General features: G+C 35.1%; 1 pseudogene; it reads right to left on the reverse strand.

The window, feature by feature from the left end:
* The window catches only part of LOC113053901 (glutamate receptor ionotropic, kainate 1-like), a 38,650-nt pseudogene that overhangs the window by 19,976 nt on the left and 2,111 nt on the right, over window positions 1–16,563 (reverse strand).

Below are 16,563 nucleotides of genomic sequence, written 5' to 3' on the forward strand. Positions count from 1 at the left end.
TGTCTTGATGAACCTTTCTTTTTCTATAGTTAAAAACTAGACATCGCAAATTTGCTCTGAATCTTAGTTCATTGCATTCTGCTTCCCTGAATTCAAGTTCAAACTGCAATTCTGCATTGATTGCTACCACATTACCGCAAATTCATGAACTGAACTGGAATCTTAAAAGCACTTTGAATTCAATTATGAAATGTGTACAACCCTGTCACAAATACCCAGCCACAAGACACTCAAACTGACTTTTCCAACAACAACTTTTTCAAAGACTTTTCAAAGGATTGTTGGATACAATTTAAGTTTCACGTGTCAATGAGAATTATAGATGACTGAATGATAGAATTATAGAATCCTATGTTATTTAAAGCCTAGTGAACACTGTCAAACATAAATTAGAATAAACGTTATACAGTCTGACATTAAAGACAGTTGATGTCGCCCAGGGTTTTATGTCTCAGAATGTCAATAGGGTTGAATCATACAGTCTGACAAGCAACAATTATTAAAAACAGTAGAAAATCACTCAGCCTGTTCATCATCTAATGTTATGAAAAATACTCTTATTAATAGCAAGCAGTCAGCTTTTCAGACTCACCAAGGTTGTGAAGAAGAAATGATAGTACTCCGTCATCATACCCATCGACATCAGCTGTGGGGGAAAAAACGACTGACTGAATGTGAAATAAGACAGTTTCAGCAGTATTCAGGAATGAAGCCAGAATGGCAAAAATTGTATTACATCTTTCTGCTTTAAAGTAGAGCTCTGAAATCCTGCTGGGTCACAGCATGCACTCTCATTTTCAATCCATTTCAATCTGTGTGACGTACTTTGCGAGTTCAATGAAAGTTCAGAGCGAAAATCTACTGAAATGGTGCTGCACCTGTTTGAGAAGCTCGGCGGCTACTTGGTAGGAGCAGTCGAAGATGATGTAAAACTCTTTTTCTTTCTTCATCTCCTTCAGAAGGGGGCGACTGTCACCTCCTCCTGATGGCAGCTGGCGGATACGGATCTTCAGGTTGTGTTTGGACGGAGCTTTGATTAGTTCCTGCATACGCATAAGTCCTTGAAACAAGAGACCATAGAAGAGTGATCAGTGGAATAGAAACAAACTCACCAGGAGCTGCAGTAATTCTACTGATTTCCCCAGTGTTATAGCAGATGTTTACGGGGACCATCAATTTGGACTCATCGATTCCATTGATACATACCGTAACAATATGTTTTGGCTTCTCTTAAATCAAAACAGTCTTTAGCAGCAAAAATGAATGCATTAAACAGAAGAATGTGGAAATGTTATCTGAAGGTTGAAAAGACCTGGGAAAAGGGATGAAAATGACCGTGAGTCAGTCAGTGTTATTAGATAATATGATACTTTCGCTAAAGTACAACTACTATACTGCTCTAAATTCTTTCTTATTATTTCAACAGATTTGAGAATAATAGTACAGGCTAGAGAAATCCAAAAATATCCTTTTAAAATGTAACATTGTGAAAGCCTAATGGTTTCCCCTAGGCAAGATCAAAAGTCTACACAACTCTGGTGTACTAAACGTCCACAAGGCAAAGTGATGCAATGACCTCCATAAACACACAATCTGTACTATAAGAAACATTTAATGACATCTGCACAGTGCACAGCAATTTCTCCATATTACACGCATCCAATCCTTTTTCTACTGGTTTATAACTGTTTAAGCTTTGATGAGGTGCTAATCATTTATATCAACATGTTGAGAAGTTTTAGATGAATGTTATTTTAGTATTATTTATTAAATTAAACTTATGCATTTAGCAGACACTTTTATCCAAAGTGACTTACAGTGCATTCAGGCTAACAATTTCCCTGGGAATCGAACCCACAACCTTGTGCTGCTAACACAATGCTCTACCACAGGAGCCACAGGAGCATGTGTGATTATAGTATTTATTAATATTAGAATGAGCTTTTATTTTTATATTTACAGTATTCATTTATATTTCATTACGGTTTATTAAGTAGGCCTATGTTAAAAAATGAACAACTTATATATGGGCTTTTGACATTTGTATGAGTTTTTTAATTTCTATTTGACTTTCATTTATGTTTCATTTTTAGTTTTAGTAAATTTACTCTGAAAAAATGTAGAAACAATTATACATTTTTAAAGAGGCTATCTTGCATATCAGTCGATCAAGTGTAATGCTTGTGCATTCAAATGTGACAACACTGAATGAATATCGATTGTTTAAGACAAAAATTACCTCCTCATGAGCTCATCAATTACTCTACGACATTAGTAATCACACAAGCTGAGTTTCAGGGGTCTCTGGGCTCTTAGAATGAGACCGGGCCCTAAATTACATATCGGGATCCAGTTCATAGATTCACAAAGCTGTAGCAAAAGCTTTCATTGCTCCTGTTCCCTTGTATTTATTATTCTATATTATTCCCTTCATATTCTAAAAATTTTAATTGTATTATAAACCATGCTTTTACAGAATTAAATATTTTGATGAAAATATCCTATGCAAGATCACAGTGAATTCAATAAAAGAAGTGGCGGAGCAGACTAATATTATGGACGCAAATTTCTTGTAATGGCAGTGCTATACACAAGCTCAATGTTGAAGACAAGGATAAAGAAATATGTTGGTCATAATAAAGCCCAATAATACATCCAAAACACAGATTTAAGCAGAGGTAAATAACCCCTTTTAGTTACAGGCTACAGTTATTTACCTTGATTTAGTCTTGGCCATATAATGATGCACTTCCAAGCAATGATAAGACCATAAATCATGCTATCAAAGTATGAGATTAATAGACATAAACACACAGAAAGTAGTGTGTAATTTGTGTTTTCAGACAGATGGCTTACAGGAGCTCCAGAAAATCACACTACAGCAGAGACGGTGTGAATACTAGGGTAAATTTGTGCTGGCATCTTTTCCCTGAGCTCCCCTAAAGACTTCGATCCAAGTCACTGGCAATGAATCAGACACACTAATCATTTTTGAAACTGGTCAGTCTGACACAAATTTTATCTGTTGCAAGCAATTTGAAACTGGCGGCAGTGTCGGCATGCTCATTGTAGGCTGCAGAAAAAGTATTCGCAGGGCAATTTGCCATTTGTTTTGCTTTGTGCTTATTTGTTTTTATGTGTTATTAAATTCTAGATGTGTTTGTCTGCATTTGATTTGCTCTCCAAATTAGTTTGCTGCCATCAGGGGATCACTTGAAGTCTGTTAGTGAACTACAGCATAATGCAGAATTTGCATATAATATGATTATTTTGATACATTGTGTTGGTCTTTTTGCAGTTTTTTTTTCTTTTTAATTGACAGGAGAGGGGGAGTTTGATCAGGATGTGACACAGGCCAGCTTTTCCTACACTACTGCAGCATAAATACATTTAAAGACATCATAAAACAGATTTGCAACATTTAGCAGATTGTCTAGTTGGACATAATGCAACGACTAACTTGATTTTGTGGATCATACACAATGATGATTTTCCCTGTCTGTGTGTCCCAACTAGGGATGTCAACGATTAATCGATGATCGATTAATTGTCGATAAGAGATGCAATCGATTAAGGCTATCGATGGTCGGTTAACCGATTCAATGTTGGGCTGCGTGCGGCTCATGCGCACTCAACACGTGCGAGTGGCTGTGAGTGACGGTGACGATATATAAAAGCATCATCATTCATTCACAATGTACAAATTAAGCTTTTAATGTGATTTAAACTTTAAAGTACATTAAAATAGAAACAACATAAAAGTTCTTCAACATTAAATGCAATAGAAATGTAGTTACTAATCATTTCATCAGATAACTGTTTTATATCGTGCGCTTTGCAGGGCTGCGGGACACAGTGACAGGACAGGTAGTCTATTCATTCCTACAACTTGTTAATTCATTCCTACGAATTATTAATGTGGCAACTGTCCATGTTTCATTAATTGTGTTCCCTAAATAACCCATGATTTAAGTGAAATAAGGGAACAAATTAATAAATCGAACGAATTCTTAATTCATGAAATCTTTAATTTCCCTTCCCATGTTTACCACAGTAAGAGATGCGAAAACAGTTATTAAAAGCGAAAGATAATAAAATAAACCTGGGAAATTAGAGGGTTAGACTATGAAGATTTAGGAAAAGAAACAATGCCTAAATATACTGAATTTGTGGAAATTCGTGACCAACCGGCAAACCAGAACAAAGCCGCGTAAATGAAGACTATGGGGTCCAAAAGCATGGTCGCGATGTAACATTTTCTAGTTAACCTATTATTCCTCTAATAAACAAAGCTTTTATACCACACTTGTCATAATCAGATCTTATCATTTCTAAATAAATAATTGCTGGATTCAAAACAGCGATTAATAGGCGCTGTGACCGACACATTCCTGGAGCATTCAGTTTAAATAGACCGTAGTATACCGGTCCACTCTGCTGTTATGCCAAGGACGTTTTTGCTCATATGAAGAGGATCTTTTCCGTCTATATGCGAATGCGTGTTAAGTACAAGCCTAGTTTACATTATAAATAATAGTTTAACATTCAAATACATTGCGAATATGGAAACATTTTTATTTGTGCCGAATGAGACATGAGCAATAACCTCCAAATAAATCTAGCCAAAGCCGCGCTCGCTCATCCTCGTGTGCACGCATGCACTGTCACGATCTAATGCGCTGTATGCCGGATTTTAAAAAATCTGACATTTTCTAGGACAGAATCCAGCAGGATCAAATTAATGTGAGCAACTGTGTTTTGGTGCAGCAGCGCCGATGTAGTTCACTTAATGTGCAGCGCAGTCACACGCGCTCCACATTTCGGATAATTTTATACAATAATGTCAGTTGAAAACATCGCAATTGTGCTTTAAAATACAACAACGAGCACCACAAAACCATTTAAAGAGGCGCGTTCAGCGTTCTCTGTGCGGGATTGGAAACTGTCAACAAAGTAAAATGACCTCAAAAGTATGGCGCGCTCTCTTCATTTTATCAAATGATCATAATCGCATCTATTCATTTTATAATCCTGCTACTAGCATTTTATTCAGACTAAAACCTCTTTAATTCAAGTGAGAAAGCGTTTTGTGTGTGTGTGTGTGGCTTTTGCACATCCTGTCATACCGCTGACTGTGTGCCTGCAATAGACGCATTTTGCAGTATTATGGTTAACGATTAATCGATTAATTGATCGTTAATTTAAACGACGATCGATCATGGAAATAATCGAAATTTGACATCCCTAGTCCCAACCCCTGACAACATGAAAAAAAAGAAGTCATCTAAGAGGTAGAGAAAGTTACTACAATTTGATGACAGATTTGATTCGTTGTTTTTCTTTAGAATAATGCACACTGATAAATTATGAACAATACTGAAATACTAACTTAAAATGCAGGCAGAGTCACACTTAATCTCACGTTAAGGTGATTTATATATACAGCTATTGTTTGATTCTGTATGATAAAGTGTGAGTAATGAACACATCTTGTCATATCTTTGAAAGAAATAATAATAATCATAAATCTGAATAACTGACACAACCACAGCAGTTCTTGAATATGAGCCAAGGCCATATTTAACCAGTAAACACAATGTTGGAAGAGATGTTCAAAATTCAGTCAATATTTCATTGTTTTCAAAACCACTTTGAAAAGGTCACAAAGTCAGAATATATAAAAAATGAAATATGGTATTGGAATGATGCTGTCAAAAGGAAATAAACTGATAAGGTCAAGGGAGAGTTAAATCAAACCGACTTAGAAAAACAAATGAACAGTTCCTACCTGAAATCCCATTAAACTCACCAATTTCACATTTAAACCGTTTCACCACTGTGCATTTCAAAGCAATTACTTAATGGCAAGAAACTGAATGTAAATGCTGTGAGTGACAGCGCCCTGCTAATTAAAGTAAAACCAACATTTACACATTAAAGGCTAGCTGTGTGTGATGTCTCGACTTTACATTTGCTGTTTCCAAACCAGTCACAGAACTGTCCTATATCAAACATTACCAGAATAAAAAAATCCTCTTGGCTGATGAGTAAAATATGCAAGTTGACAGCTTAAATGTATAAAATTCATGAGGAGATCCCTGTGGAAAAGACAAGCTTTCCAAATGCTGGTTTAATGTAAAACTTTACTGTTTACCAACAAAACTTAAACAGCATGGCCTTGAGTGGATATCAGCACACCATTATCCCAGGCTTGAAAAAAGCACCCAAAATAAATAATGCGATAAGCAATGTTGGGGTTACTGATAAATTCAGTGAATTCCCACTTGTTTAAAATATAATTGAATGTAAATGTATGTGGACATCAGATATTCTTGCCAGCACAAAAGAGAATTTCAGTATAAATTTTGTGGCCTGCAGTGTCCCATTTTAAAGCTCAAAGGTATGAAGATCCCACTTCAAAAAGCCTCTCAACAAAACCTCAAAAAAAGCACACTTCAAAAATCCCTTTGTAAAAACTGTCACCCCTTTCCAATCCATAACAGTCACTCACCTGTGCTGTCCTCGTAAACCACAGTAACACACTTCCATTTGTAGAAAAGGACAATGTCCAGGATAGCCCTGCTTATGGAGGTGTACTCAGGGTAGAGGTTTATGTAAAAATTGTCTTTATTGTCAACGGATGGGTGTTTCCAGCGCGTCTGGATGTGCGGCACCTCTAGGGCATTGCAAATGGATTGGACGGCACTGACCGAGGAGCTGTGAGAGGGGCCGAAGACCGCCGCAACCCCCAGGGCCAGCTGGTCACATACTGAGAGAAGAAAAATGGAGAGAAAGTAGACAGAAGAAAAATATGTGGTGGTATGAGAAAAATAAGAAAAGTTGTGTAGATAATAAAAGCAAATAGTCTAGCCTTGTTAGCTCTGCTAAGTTTTCATTAAATTAGCTTACAATGGTATTTCCATTAAAATTGTTGGTCTAGAAGTTCTAATTTAAAGCATAAGAGGCACAAATAATGTTTTTGTTGTGAGACCTACTAAATGTGTTAAATAGAATACTGAACATAAAATTAACAAAGTAGCTCATTTTTACACATCTGCCCATGATTTACACATGATTTTGAACTGTCCAAGTTTTTCAAGTATGTCAAAAGTATTTAAACATTTAAAATAACTATACTGAACTGAAATCCAATACATAATATTATATATCATTATTTAATACACAATTACAAACCAAGAACAATTTTAAACAAACGCATTAAGTATATTCACCTGTGTCACAAACTTTCTAAAATAAAATTGTAAAATAAATACAAAATGTACAGTGGCGATTAAAATTAGAATTAGAAATTTCTTCTGAAATATTGTTCATCTTTATCACTCAAAATTTGAAGGAATATTAGCTGTGGATATACCATTGTTCTATTAACATGTTTTGGCTGTAAAGAAAGAGTCATACCCCTTCGGGAGGCTTCAAAGCTGTCAAAGAGGTTTACTCTCTGGATATCATAGGTCAACGTGGTGTTTGGCATCAAGGTTCTGTTTCGGTTGATACTTGTAACTGCAAATTTAAAGGCGAGTTCATCCATGCTGACAGGTTCATTCTCCCGTGTCTCAAAGATGCCCCCTTCAAACAAAATAAAGAGACAAACAGAATTAAGCAACAAGTAAAAAGTAAAACTGTTCTTTCAAGTCTGTAAGTACAGTAAATGTCTAAACATACTTAAAGTACACCATATTTAAAAATCAGTATGACGTTAACGAATTAATGAAACTAAAATCAATGCCCTAGTAATGCAAAACCTCATTAAAATAAAGTTCACAGCATTGGTGCCAAGCTAATGCTATATAAAATGAATGAGATCCAAGCAAATGCTAATGCAAACTGAAAAAAAAGATAGATCCAGTAGTTGTTTTTTATAACTTATTTAAAAACACATTTAACAGTAGCTAAGTGTACAATGTAACAGAAAATTAGGAGTAATGGATACATTAAAGCAGTTGAACAAGAGAGCTGAGCTAATGCTAAACACAAATCGATTCCAAGTTAATGCATTTTTGAAAAAGCATAATCCAGCATTTGTTAAAAGCACATTTTTAAAAACAGTGTCTAGGCAATTGGTGCCCTGGAAATTGATATATTCAGTTCCACACTAATTTAAAAGTAGTTACAAAAAATAGTGTCAAGCTGATGCTAAATACAAATAAAATGCATGTAAATGCTACTGAAAAAGTAAAATCCAGATTGTGTTAATTATGATTAAAGTAGCATCCATCACATAAATAAATGAACAAACTTTGCCAAAAAAAAAACAACATTCAGGCACATCCCAACAAGAAAGGTACGAGTTGGCTAAATCAGGTTAATGTACACATCTATTTGACATATCAGATTGTTTTCCTGTCTGGTTAGAATAATTTAAGATAAAACATGACTATTTTTACATGGTACAGAGATCCTAAGATGTAAAGAACAAATTATTTTGCTCAAGGTTATTCTTTGCTAATCACTGTACATAAATTATAAAGTTTGTCAAACAGTTGACAAAGTTCATATTCTGTTCAATAGATGTTTTTTTTTTTTTTTTGTCCAGACTCCAGACCAAAAGAACAGTTTTTCAGTATAATTTAATTATAGAAAATTAATAAAGTTATAAAAGCAGTGAGTGTTTATTAAGAACATAAAAGACATGCAAGATGCATGTAAGAAATGAAACCAGCTATTTCTGGTACGATGCTCGATAATCCGAAAAGTTTTATTTTTGGCTCTGACTTTGAGGATTATTGGTGCGTGTGAAACATGGTTGGAGCCTGCAAATGGAACCAAGAGAATGGAGTTCAGCGATCTGAATTCATCACCATCATTACCCGTTCATTGGTACAGCCGAAAGGCTCTACTGGAGATAAATACAAGGATGCCTCGAAGGATGGTTACAAGTTATCTAAAAAACCTAAAGGTGGAAGCAAATATACCACAGGAGGTGGTTAGACCAAAAAGGAATAAACGTAGGAGAAGGGGTGGCATAAGGACTCATCTTTTTCTCAGATTTAACTGACCCCCGCTACCCTGATCATCATCTACAGCAATCTGCGTTCTTTAAACTACAAAGTGGACACCTTAAAATCATACATAAGGTACTGTAATGAAAACCGCGAGGCTTCTCTATTATGTTTTATGGAAATCTGGCTACAACCTACAATGAACTTTTTGAACTTCCCAGCTTCACCTTAGTACAGGCAGACAGGAATAAAGATTCGGGAAAAAAGTAGAGGATGGGGGACATGTGTGTGTATAAATGACGTGTGGTGCCATGCTCACTCAGTCAAATGTAAGATTTGTGACCACAATATAGAAATCATTGGCATGATTTTAAGACCTTTTTACTTGCCAAGAGAATTTGGATGTGTTCTACTATTTGTTGTATATGTCCTGCCTAGCGGCAAACCATCACAAGTGGCCAGTCTGATAGCAGACTCTGTCTAGATAGCAGAATCTATCGATTGGTATAGTGTTTTATGAATGCATGCATTAACAATTCATAATTTTAAAATACTAATAAAAACAACAACATACTAAACAACACAGAGTACAGTGGCTGTTTTACTCTCAGAAATTATTCCCAGTATGATAAGATGCATCTAAATGCCAATACCTTACCTGTGACAATTATTTAGTGATACCATAACATTTAGAAAATCATGCAGATTTAGCCATTTAAGAAATTCAGATTAATTGGCCAACACAGTGTTTGACCTTTAACATACCATTTTTAAATGACTTCCCTTGAAGGTAGTGAAGCTTATTCCCACAACTGCACAAGGTTAATCAACATCTCTTCTCAATGATCACATGCAAATCAGACAATCTTGAAGATCAAAACGGACCATTCACACCTGAATCAGCAAATGATCAGGATCAAAACATCAGTTTGTTAGACTCAATTAAACTCAGTCGGGTGCAAAGTCAACATGACATAATTCATCTGGACTAAGTGGCCAATACTTTCGGTTGAGTACATCTCCAAAATTATGCATGAGCATCTTTTACCACACACATTATGTCATATTACTTGTAATGCTGCAACTACTTATCATGCGAATACAATGCAGAACGGTAAGATCCCTCTGGAGGACATCCACCTGAGATTAGACTCTATTCATAGATGGCCAACAAACAGGTCTCAGCAGGAAGAAATGGGCCATTAACTCGCCAATAAACAGCCAACCTCTAACAGTGAAAGTGACAGATTGGCTCTATAATAAATAGACTGTGAATGAAGATAAGAATAATAAAACGGAAATGTTAATGTGTGTGAGATGAAGCTCATCAGAGTGTAGATAGATACAAGCTTCTGTGAAACCGGTCTCAGTGGCCTTTTTTGGCTTTTAGAAAGCTGAATTGGAATGAGCAAGACTTAAAGCAAAGCCAAAAAGTCCTGCTGTGGATAACACTGTCTGATGTACAGATAGTTCCTCAGGGAAAGTGCGGACCAAACGCTCCATACAGGGAAAAAGGAGAGGAGATTTTGTCTGTGAAAAACTGATTGCTTTCATATAGCGTGAGATGGAAAGACTGGGACGTATTGGGAGGCTGGAGATGAGAATGAAGCCTGAAGCTTTTCTAGACGAGGCAGATGCACTAACATGAAGGAGAGTTGATAAAAATTAGTCTAGTAGTAAACAAGTCTCAGTTTCCATTTTTGAAGTATCAGATTTATGGTTTTGCTGTGTTTATTTAATCTTTTTCAACTATGACTAAAAAGTCTGATCCCCAATTGATCTGTTATTATCCTGGAAACTCCAAATCCATCTAGCTTCACTTTTCTTTTAATTGGCACATTAAGAGTCAGCCACTGGAACTGAATATATTTACAGTGTCTATAAAACATCAGGCAGTATTAGAGCAGAATGAAAAAGCTGGCAGAGTGGCATATGGACACTTGTGTATGTGCTGTGATGGTTACTTGAGCATGCTTTAATGCTTTATTTCTATTCATTGGAAAATGGTCCCCTAGGGATGTCCAAAGCCTCTGCTGTTCACCCTGGGGACCGCAACTTTAATGAAGTCATTTTCTATCATGATGTTTGTGTCATTACATGCATTTTGCCCTTATGATAAACAATAAGTTAACAAGACAATTATGCGCTTTTGATCTATGTGGTTGTATGTAGAGGCAGAGCTTTGCATATTTTTATGATTTAAAAACTAATACCTGTAAATACTTTATTGCACATCAAGGACAATGTTATTTTCAATGGGAACACAATATAGATGCATGACTGGGTTATTATAGTTAACTAAAACCAAAACCATAAAAAAACATGTTTGTTACATGAAATAAAATAAAAATATTAAATAACTTATTATTTTAACAAGGCAACATTTCTTTAGTTTAACATGATGTACTAAAATATTTAAAAATAAAAATACAAAAATAATAAAAACTACATAGAAATGTTTACTATATATACATTTAAAAACAAAATGACAGAAACAAAAATATACACACATACAAACACATGAACTAAAATTAACTTTAACAAAATTAACAAAAAAATCTGACTCGAATAGTATCTGTTATACTAAAACAACACTGCTTGAATGTAGGCTGCTATATAGTATGTATATTAAAAAAGTTTTAAAATATGCCCATATTACACAATAAAACAACAAATATAACAAAGCTTTCTTTGTTACGCTTCATCTACAGTATTTGACACGCATGAACGGAAGCTCATGTTTAACAGTGACTGACAAAGACAAGCTAGTTCGATCTAACCAATCCAATCAATCGACAAACTTGTTATTGATTCATCATTATCGATTATTAGCTGCTTTATCAATATTTTATCACTACCCTAGTTCAGTCTATAGTCGGGTAGACAGTATACAGTATACAGCACATCCTCCACAACAGCTGGCCTTATAAAGAGGCTATGTGTAAAATAATATTTAGAAAATATTTTGAAATATTTACTTTCTATTACATTTTCTTTATCTATTACTATTATTACTTATTAGATATTATTATCTTTTTCTAATTATATAGCACCCTGCTTTTATGTATATAAATATATATATATATATATATATATATATATATATATATATATATATATATATATATATATATATATATATATATATATATATATATATATATATATATATAATATGTGTATATATATGCTTTATCTCTAAAGTTTTCCATGGACCCCAGTTTGAAAATAACTTTTAAAGGCCTAATTTGACTGTCAACAAATGCATTAGTGGAAATATTTGCATCAGATTTTTTCTTTCATTAAAATTCTGCAGACATAAATAACAATGGTTCAGAGGTTAGGCAGTTTTCACATTTAAATTGAAGTAAATTAGCTGAAATGTGGGTAATTGTCACCATTCCCAGACTGTGCTTCTGGATCCATTGTCTTTTTCTTTTTTTAGCTCACAAGGACTTTGTGTCTCTTTCTCATTCTCAATTGCACATTTTATGCATTCACATTTTCCCTAGGAACTGGATGATGAAGGAAACAGCAGGCCTTTTCATTCATACCATATTGGAGTTTTAGCTAATAGCTGTAATTTATACCCTAATGAAGAATGTGTGCAATTATAGTCAAAAGAGTTCTCAGCATTTCTTTAACACTTTACCAAAATTAACATCTCAAAGGCCTTATGAGATTATGTCTGAATGCAGCCCTGAAATGCTCTTGGTCTTTAAATGTCTTCACCCCCAATTATTGAGCTCAATTAACTTTAGAAGATTAAACCCTGAGATATTAAATATAAGCTAAATGGCACTAAAATTGACACCATTTCCTAAAACACATTCTCTCTGAGCATGGGCATCAAAACCTTTGTATGTGGTTTTTATGACCACTGATACTGGTCCCACTCACTTTTACCATCTCTAATTTTGCATTTATTATTGTTCACTTTTCAGAGCGTCATCAGTCAAATCCATTCCACTTGAGGAATACCCTAATAAATTAAACTCGTCCTGTGTTTCAGCTCCTGCCTTGACTTCCACGCTGTTCCACCTCAAATCCATTCCCTCCATACAGACTCCATATAAACTACATTCCATTCCGTACTTTCACAACTCGCGTCTACTGCACTCCCGCGACACAGCATGTTAAACGAAGCATTTTAGCATATCATTTTTTTTTTTTTTTGTTCAAAACAACTAGACTTTAGCTGCTTTGTTAGATTTTGGGAAACCTTGCCAGGAATGTGGTAACCGTTTTAGGCTATAAAAGCAAATGTTTCATTAAAATGCTCCAGAATACAGGAAATGGCATCTATTCCAGTAAAATAATTTTCTGGGGGAGGACCAGCCCACATTTATATTTTTGCTTCGGAAAAGAATTCCATTTAGTGTGAATGTGTGTAGTATGTATGTGATCCTGACATACTCTATTTGTCATGTTGTCATATACATGTGACCTAAACATCAGTTGTGTTGCTTCAATACTATTCACAACTCCTCCCTGTGGCCTCATGGGATAGTGAAGTGTCCATTGGATGCTTATTTCAGAATCTCACTGGAAATAGTAGGTCATCCTGGCTCTTTTCCTGTGAATACTGTAAATTTGGACATACTATTTTTTCACATACTCTTTTCTTTTACTACATAGCAGGGAAGTATTGTATTTGGATGTAACACAAGTCTTTTGGCACACAATAAGTATGCACAAATGCTTGGTGACTTTTTTGAGGCTTCTAATGTGCATTTGACCTTGTAATTGCATGAAGGATCGTAAACTTTTCTCTGTGGTACTGTTTTACATTTTTCCCCTGGATCATTCCAGGAGATGTTCGGTTAATGCTATTCAATGTTACATATCTGTCAGCTCTAACAATATATCATTGTCGTCAGTCGCTCTGCTCTTATCCAGAGAGAATGCTCCATTCAATGATCAGTCCCAGGATGAAACATTACAGTAAGAACAAGCTGAATGCTCAGGACAGATGTGTAAAGGTTTTTATCCAGCATTCACTTTTTTGTAACAACCAATTTCTACAGTTTATGAAAGAAAATATTTCACAAATGAAGAGGGTAGAACGTGGCAGATTAATATAAAGTACTGTTGTATGATTAAAATCAATATTTAATGTTGATGATGAGTTTCCCTTTGTGCCACTCATTGTAATTATTCAAATTTGAGTGAAACAAATTTAATGAATCACAATGAGTTCAAGTGTAGTTTTTGTTCACATTTCTCTGGCTCTTCTTCATCACAGTTGTGAACACCCGATGGTCTGGATGAATGGAGTTTGTTTACTAACTGCTAAATGAAACTGTTTTTTTTTTTTATCTTGTTTTGATGTTTTGATCCTTTGTGTCTTTTTATCTCTATTTCATGCTGCATTGCACTCTGACCGCTAGCTGTTTTGCTGTCAAGAACTGGATCTTGGATAAACACATACAGTGTTGTTGGAAAAATTTTATTTAGAAATTGCTAGTCAATTTCACAAATAATTATAAAGAACGTCAATTAACGCATTGAATTAAACATCACATTTTGAAGTAGAAAAACTCAAATATTATTTTCTCATAAAACAAACTCCAATAACTCAAATTACTCATATGTTTCGAAAAAACATTTAAACTGCTTAAAATCTGTTCAGTGCACCTATAAATGACTTAATTTTCCATAATACTTAACTTCTGTCATATTACTTTCAACGATACTTTGCTACATGCTCATGATGAAATATACCGTATTTTCCGGACTATAAGTCACACTTTTTTTCATAGTTTGGCTGGTCCTGCGTCTTATAGTCAGGTGCGACTTATTTAACAAAATTAATTTGACATGAACTACGAGAAATGAAACTAAGAGTCATGAACCAAGAGAAAATATTACCGTTTACAGCCACTAGAGGGCGCTCTATGCTGCTCACTGCTCCAGTAGTTTACACTGAAAACATAGAGCGCCCTCTTGCGGCTGTAGACGGTAATGTTTTCTATTGGTTCTTGGTTCTAAATAAATGCGACTTATTGTCCGGTGCGACTTATATATATTTTTTTCTTCATCATGACATATTTTTGGACTGATGCGACTTATATTCAGGTACGACTTATAGTCCGAAAAATACAGTAAGTCAATTTGGATAAAAGCATCTGCTAAATGAATAAATGTAATGTACACAGTTCTTGATTAATCAAGAAGGTCATGAATCTTTCTAATGCACAAATGCCCACAACAACAAATGCAAGCATGCACACGTACAGACACATACACAGACCTGCACACAAGTGACACAAGTCATCATCTGACACAGTCTTTGTCTTTCTCTCTCTCTCTCTGTTCTTCTTTTCAATATTTCTGTCACTGTCTATGATGTATTCCACACACTCTTCATTAAGACATCACAATGATTTCTGCAAACACACAGGCCAAATGCTTCATCAAAGAAAAAACCTTCCTTCTCATTCAGATTCATGAAATCTTGTACAAACACATCCCTTCTGACAAACACAAGAAAACACAAAGGGATAAGGAGTCAGCATGCATACCAATGCTCTCGCAGAGAAAGAGCCAGAGACATTAGCTATTCTCCACTCTCTCCGCCACTGTGATCGAACCCTTTGATTTTCTCATGGGGCTCATACTAAACGCTCAAATTCATTTATTGTTATTCCAAGCTCAATATATAAGAGGCATAAAATTAGGCATGTTCTGATGTAAATGTTTACAACCTACATTAGTCATTCAAAACGATGTGACTTCTTTTCAAACCAGGTTCCTAATACACCATGTCTGTACAGACTTTTAGGGAGATTCTGCTGACGGTCAAAGAGCAGTGCCATTTCACAGTGCTGAACATACATCTGAGGCCAAATGGATCCAAATCTAAAAGGATTAATTTCCCCTCATAGCCTGTGAAATACTTCCACCGGCACTGCACATTCCCTCAGTCAACACTGTGATACTTTCAGAGCCCGAAGATGATTTTAAACCACTCACAGGAATGAGCTGATGCAGCTCTATATTACGTACAACAAAATTTTCTCAAAGATTTTAAAAGCAGTCATTTGTGCAGAGTTGGACAAAAATTATAAGGTTTATAGAGATCTCAATACAGAATGTTGGACCAAAGCCAGACATTAACAAAATTGCTGCCATACGGTCAAAACAATCTGGTCTAGTAACCAGTTGGATGATAAATGGCTTTAGCAAACATCCTATATAGGACACATTTATGATTTAATTTTCGGGGTAGACGAGTAAACAAATTATTTTGGTTTTCGCTTCATGCTAATAGGACCTCGTAGATGGCTGTATCAAACCACTTACTTGCTGGCAGGCGTTTTGGACTCACTGGCCCACTCCAATATTGTATTGTATTGTATCAGTATTGCCAGACGCAGCATTGTGCAAATCTTCCATTGTGGAAATGTGATTATTTAATTAAAGCCATGATAAAGCCATCATTTATTCAGCGATTGAAAGTATCTGATAATATCGGGGTCAGCTAGATAAAGCATAGAGTATTCTGCTGATCATGTGATCTCAAATTGGAGGGTGCTCCATATAAATTAAATAACCTTTTATTATGTCATTGATATGAAAATTTGTTTTATAAAGTAATATT

The sequence above is a fragment of the Carassius auratus genome, chromosome 35, assembly GCF_003368295.1.
Source record: "Carassius auratus strain Wakin chromosome 35, ASM336829v1, whole genome shotgun sequence".
In the NCBI taxonomy this organism is placed as follows: domain Eukaryota; kingdom Metazoa; phylum Chordata; class Actinopteri; order Cypriniformes; family Cyprinidae; genus Carassius; species Carassius auratus.